This window comes from Lactuca virosa, chromosome 1 (genome assembly GCF_052849685.1).
Source record: "Lactuca virosa cultivar CGN04683 chromosome 1, Lactuca_virosa_CGN04683_v6, whole genome shotgun sequence".
In the NCBI taxonomy this organism is placed as follows: Eukaryota; Viridiplantae; Streptophyta; class Magnoliopsida; order Asterales; family Asteraceae; genus Lactuca; species Lactuca virosa.
In genome coordinates, this window is record NC_136426.1 from 324553659 (window position 1) to 324561176 (window position 7518).

Here is a 7518-nt window from a genome sequence, read left to right on the forward strand (position 1 = left end):
TTAAGCTGTTCAGTGATTTTCTTGTATGGTGACTTGGAAAACTGCGAGACAGTACTTGGGACGAATATGAGTAGGTGTGAATGGTAGTAGAGTCCTATACTACCGGAAGCAAAGGAATCACACTTGGATCATGGAAAGTCACAAGGTTACCAAGAAGCTAGTAATTGATACCGTTTTATTCAAATATGTCGTTACCATCGTTTCGGTAAAGACTAAGAAGATGATTGTTATTCCGACCCTAGTAGTCATATCAAATTGAGTCCGACTACGATGGGTATGTTACGTGGTTCAGAGAACCAAGTTCGATGTAGCATCTGACTTAAGCCGGAAGATTGAAATAAAAGATAATCAAAGAGATCAGTAGGGGTATCGCGATAGTTGCTTGTAGCTAGAAATGCTACCTTTTAATATTTGATTAGAACATGAAGGAAGGTATAGTCTGTTCTAGAATTTGACTCTAAAAGACCTGAGTCCAAGCAATGCATCATACGATGAGAGGTCATTAGAACATGACTCATCGGTCTATTAAGATAATCGAAGGAAGGACCTTATCTCAAGTTTGTTAAAGAGGGAGTCTCCAATAAATATTGAGATCGTGACATGAAGATCATGATTGGAAGTCTAACATGAGATAGATAGCGGGTCCAAGATCGGGCACCGCCTGCAGTCAGGAAGTCTTAGAGTTAGATACTCGTTCGAAGAAACATCAAAGTTACGGTTATTACTTAGGATGAAGAGATAACGTATAGAGTCATTATACAACCCTGTTTCGTTGATGATTCCGGGACGTAATCATCCTAAGGGGGAGATAATTGTAACGCCCGCAGATCCGGGCTAGTCAAATTAGAGACAATGAGCGTCAAAAATGAGTTTTTGATGGAAGATTATTTATAAGAATTAATCTTAACCAAGTTGTATTATATGTTACAAGGGTTTCGTACATATAAAGAATGCCGAAATCCGAGTTATAACGAAGAAGTTATGGCCCGTCGAAGTTTTACGGCAAAACCGGCACGGCACCGGGAGACGTAAATAGTGAATTTACGATAGAGGAATTTATAGCCTTAGTGATCTAAACAAAAGTTGTAGTATATGTTAAACCAATAACATCCATAAAAAGAACGCCCAAATCTGACTTCGTATGAGGAAGTTACGATTTTTCTAAGATTCGGCTTAGCAGTGCACGACCCGAAACTCGAATTTTAGTTCGAGCGGTTTTTGGCTTACTCGACCTAAATGAGAGTTGAATATCTCATTAATAGGAACTCAACGATAAAAAGACAAACGAAAACGGAGTCCGTATGAAGGAGTTACGAATTCTTTGCGGTCATTGAACAGTCTAATCTCATCCTACTGTTAAATTTAATATCGGTCAAGAATTAGCCGATGGAGTCTAAATGAAAGTTGTAGATCTTGTTTTTACCTACGCGTGGATATAAATAACGTCGAAAAAGGAGCTCGTATGCGAAAGTTATGGACGAAGCTTAGTCTCTACTTTTCGAGCGCGACGAATTCGATACAGTTTTGTAAATCCGAGATAGAATGAGAATTAGCCAAAGGGGTCTAAATGAAAGTTGTAGTAATCGTAAATACCAATGCGTGGATAACAATAACATCGGAAACGGAGCTCGTATGCGAAAGATATGGACGAAGCTTAGTCGCTACTCTTCGTGCGCGATAAATACGATACAATTTTTGTAAATCTGAGATAGAAGGAGAATTAGCCGACGGGGTCTAAATGAAAGTTGTAGTACTCATAAATACCAACACGTGGATATAAATAACGTAGAAAACGGAGCTCGTACGCGGAAGATACGGACGAAACTTAGGGGCTACTTTACTATAAAATCCCTATAAATAAAGGGTGAACTCTTCATATTTTCTTCACACCATAAGCCTTTCTTTCTCTCTCTAACTTCTCTCTAGCCTCACTAAACCCCTCCCAAGTCTAGGGAACCTCCCTAGCATGAGAATGAAGCCCCTGAGCGCCCGACGGCTCCGAGAAGAAAAGCTTTCGGTTCGGAAACGCTGCTCCAAGCGAAGCCCGGTTTTCGAGAAAACCCGCTGTAAGTGAGCTACGCCTACGCTATTTTTAATATAGCTTCTAATTAATTATAGTAACATTATTAGGACCTTAAAATAATTATTTGGGCTATTATTATGAGTTATATAAGAGTGTTGCTTAACGCTTATATAATAGTAATAATAGCTAGACTATTAATTAGTCGCGGTTAACGTTAGACTAAACCCTAGTGGTATTGATACTAGGTTTTGTCACGGGAAAATTGTTTTGAGATAACGAAGTGCTGCCCGAGTACCGAGTCACCACTTAATCAGGTGAGTGCATAGTTACTTTCATATTACACATAGATATGAAGTATTTTATATAAACTACGTGCTATGTGTGCATATTATCAGTATACTTGCTATCTATGCTGGATGAACAATTTTATACAAGTTTTAAATGATTTAAACTGTATATGAATTTATATCTACATAATATGTTGGGTAAAACATGGGTAGATGAAATATGAGTTGGATGATGAGTTGAGAGGTGATATAGACCATGAGGTAAAGGTGAGAGGTGGACGATGTGAGAAGCCTTGTTCCCAAATGTTGGTCCCGTCATCTAGCAGAGTATGAATGACAACCACGGACTATTTTAGACCGTCCAGTGGAACACTAGTAGGCTTGCAACCTGTAGGTGTTGTGAACGATGTGTTCACCCAGTGTACTCTAAGCCCTGGCGATCATGCAGACTTTGTGCCTAAACCTTGGCGATCATGCAGACTTGGTACCAAAACCCTGGCGACTATGCGGACTTAGTGTCTGTTGTATAAACCCAGGCGACTATGCAGACTTAGTGCCTAAACCCTGGCGACTATGCGGACTTAGTGCCTGTTGTATAAACCCTGGTGACTATGCAGATTTAGTGCCTAAACCATGGCGACTATGCGGACTTAGTGCCTATTGTATAAATCCTGGCGACTATGCAGACTTAGTGCCTAAACCCCGGTGACGATGGACTTCGTGTTGATTCCTTAGGATGATCCTTAGGAATGAATAAACGAGGAATAGTTGATTCTTAGGGTAGATCCTTAAGAGTAAAGAAGATGATGAGGATGGGTAATTGGGTTGATTGTTTGATGTTTAAACATAATAATTATATTATTGTGGGTTGAAAACCCTATGTACTCACCATGTTTCCCAACCTGACCCACTCAGTTTATTTGTATCACATGTGTCTATATGAAGTTACATTACACTGAGGGATTAAGGAGATATAATCACTAGTGATAATGAATGTAAGTCCTGTTTATGCTTATGTTTCTGTATTGACGATGACATCTCAATGTTTTAAAATGAATAAAAATACATTTCTTCGAAAATGCTTTGATAACGTATTTATCATGTTTTTCTGGGAACAAATTCCGCAACATTTTTATTAAAAGAAGTACTCTGATTTTTATAAAGCATAAACAAAACCGGTCTTTTCTGGTCGTGAAAATGGGGATGTCACAGATTGGTATCAGAGCATTGTTTATAGTGAACTGGCATATCTAACCATACTTGATATGCAACTATAAATACCATGTGACTAAAACACTCTGAATAAAGTGCATACATTAAAAACTATAACATTAAAAGTCTCTAGAGGAAATGGAACACTGTGATTAAACCTGGGCACTTATGTAGTTATATTGGGGGTAAATATAGTCTGATCAACTGTATTTATTCAACATATGACCAACATGTGTTTGGGGGTAATCATGGCGGTAAATTGACCTAGAAACTTACCTCATATCCAAAACTTCTCAGGAATTCAGACATAAATAATTAAAATACTATAGGAGTATTTTGGAAATACTATATGCATACGTGATTTCTTTTTTTTTTTACAACGTCTTACACCCCTCGTGCAGACTTTATGGCTGGATTTCATCATCCTGCAGATCCCTATTTCCCTAATCAGGGAAATGGTGGATGGCTAAAACCCGAGGAAGAACCCGAGGAAGAACCAGAAGAAGAGCATGAAGAGGACCCCGTGAGAGGACTGGCAGAACCGTTAGCCGGCTCGGACGAGGAGGAGGCAGAGGGCAGCGACTCTGATGACTCGGACATAGGGTTCGAAGTCATCAACCCTCCGTACATGGCCAGGGTTCCCCCATACCGGATGGGCCCCAATGGACCTACGCCCCCATGGGCACATGACATCTGGAGATTGAGCCGCCAGCAGGGGGTGTGGCCCCCATTTGGTATGAACCGGGACTACTACGATATGAGTCACGGTGGACCCGCCGATCGAGCCTTGCCGATGATAGTAAGGAGGACTCGTGACATCGGCGAGCAGGAGCAGGCGACTGCTGGCCAAATGGTGGCTATGAGAGCCACGATGGAGTGCACGGAGAGGATGACGCACGAGGTAGTCAGGGACTACCAGATGCGTCAGGCAGCTTTGGAATCCCGGCTTCGGGACGCCGAGCGCCACCTGGCTAGACTTCAAGGCGCATCCAACTCATCGTCAGCACCACCAGATCCACCCCGTCGCGACTAGTACCTGTTAATGTGCTCCCATTACAATTTCCTTCTCTACGTTTTACTCTATGTACTACCGACCATATTTTTAAGTGATTACACTACTCATAGGGTCGTCATGCTGTCGAGTCATATGTTTTCCCCATGTACTGTATACCGTTTTGGAAAATTTTCATGTATTAAAAACAATTAGTATTAATGGAAATGCTTTATGTTTTTATCGTGATGTTGTTATCTGTTATGTGTTTTATTTCCTTGTTTTATGTTAATACATGGAATCACTTAGATGCACACTCGATTCGTCGAGTCTGTGGAATTCTAAACTCGGACTACGATATGTACTCAACATCTTTTCGTTCTTTGACAGAAAGATGCCTCAAAGACCCAACCGTGGAAAGAACGCAACACTGACCCCACCTGAAATAAACTCAGTTGCATTCCAAGCAGCAGTGTCCGCTGCGGTCACTGCAGCACATGCGCAGATTCGCAACAGAAACAACGGGGAAGGCAACGGACAGGGACCTGGAAGCACAAATCAAGGAACAAACCACGGAACCACACGAACCTGCATCTACAAGGACTTCACCAACACCAAACCTCAAACCTTCAATGGAACAGGAGGCGTAATAGCCCTGAAGCGATGGATTGAGAAGGTGGAATCAGTTAAACTTATATTGCGAGTGTCCGGATGGGTGCAAGGTCAAGTTTGCGGCCTGCACATTCATTGATCAAGATCTCTCTTGGTGGAATGGTCACGTAGAGGCCATGACACTCCCGGTGGCGAACGCGATGCCATGGGAAGAGCTTAAGGAAATGATGTTGGCTGAATACTATCCAAGACGCGAAATTCAGAAGATGGAACAAGAGCTGTGGAACCTCACGGTTCAAAACTCCGATATCGACGCATACATATCCAGGTTTAGTGAGATATCTCTCTTGTGTCCCAGAATGATCACCTCTGAAGGGAAAAAGATTGAGAGGTTTATCTGGGGATTGACCGCACCTATCCAAGGGAATGTCATTGCGGTAAACCCTGAGACGTATGATAGTGCAAAGAGGCTGGCCAAGAAATTGTACGATCATGTAAACAGAAAGGGTGCCAAAACAGGAGAAGCGGAAGTTAAGAAAGAAGGTAAGAACAAGAAAGGGAAAACAACAAGCGGAAAGGAAAACAAAACTCTGAATCATCAAAGAAACAACAAACTGTGACTGCCCATGCTGCAACTCAAGCTACCACCACACCACACGTTCCATCCTCATCCACACCAAATAATCCCAAGCAATACTCAGGGACTGTCACACCCCGCTAAAGCGGAAACACGAGGCGTGGCAGTATAAAGGGTTTCATAGCAAAAGTTAAAAGACAACACCAACCATAGTATTAAAAATCATTATAATTTTACAATGGGTTTGAACAACTTTTAAAAGAAATTACAATGTAAATTGAAATACAACACATGCGAATGCTCCTAAAACTGAAGTGTCCCTAAGTGCCACTTACTCGATGATTCCTGAAAAAGCATGTAAAACGAGCGTCAACTATAAAAATAGTTGGTGAGTACTCACAGATAAACAAAATAATATTGGTTTCATGAATTGAAATCAAAGTTTTGATAAAAGTTTCCAATAATAAAAGTATATAGTTAAAATGAGTAAATAAGTTTGTAAAAACAAAGTTCTTTGTCATCATGAGAGATAAAGTATGTTGCCCAAATAAGATGCAACATTCATATTCTCATGGAAGATAAAGTTCGTTACTCAAATGAGTAAACAAGTTTCATTGCTAAAATGAGCAATCAATTTCGTTGCTACAAGGAGCAAACAATTTCATTGCTAAAACATGTATATAAGTTTTCAGTAATAAAAGTCCGTTGTTGTAATGAGAAACAAAGTTCATTGCTATAACTAATAACAAGTTTATTGCTCTAACGAGAAACGAGTTTGTATGTGTATAAGCAAACAATGAGTCTCAACCAAACCTATGACTGAAGCCCTATCAAGATCTATGCTTATCGTTCCATAGATGAATATGGTATCATGCACTCCAGCAATAGGGCGAGTGAGGAGTTGTCAATTCCTAATAGCGCTATCCATAATGACCATTGGCTCAAAGAGTTAATGGTTAGAGATAAGGGAAGGGCCTTAGTACGATAAGTTCTCATGTTCCGTGTTGCATAGACATACATAGAGAGACATAGCAATAAAATAGCAATCATGTTTGATACAAATCAATTTAAATACAACATTCAAATAATAGTTTTTCGGGACATGCTTTTCCACCCCAAAACATAAAAACTGAAAATAGGGGAGTGCGTGAATACTCACAATATGCAAAATATAGCAACCAAGTTTATACGAGTCAATTAAATACAACGAACATAAATAGTTTAGGACATGCTTTTCCACCCCAAAACGTAAAAACCGAAAATAGGGGAGTGGTGAATACTCACAATATGCAAAATATAGCAACCAAGTTTATACGAGTCAATTAAATACAACGAACATAAATAGTTTAGGACATGCTTTTCCACCCCAAAACGTAAAAACCGAAAATAGGGGAGTGGTGAATACTCACAATATGCAAAATATAGCAACCAAGTTTATACGAGTCAATTAAATACAACGAACATAAATAGTTTAGGACATGCTTTTCCACCCCAAAACGTAAAAACCAAAAATAGGGGAGTGGTGAATACTCACAATATGCAAAATATAGCAACCAAGTTTATACGAGTCAATTAAATACAACGAACATAAATAGTTTAGGACATGCTTTTCCACCCCAAAACGTAAAAACCGAAAATAGGGGAGTGGTGAATACTCACAATATGCAAAATATAGCAACCAAGCTTATACGAGTCAATTAAATACAACGAACATAAATAGTTTAGGACATGCTTTTCCACCCCAAAACATAAAAACCGAAAATAGGGGAGTGGTGAATACTCACAATATGCAAAATATAGCAACCAAGTTTATACG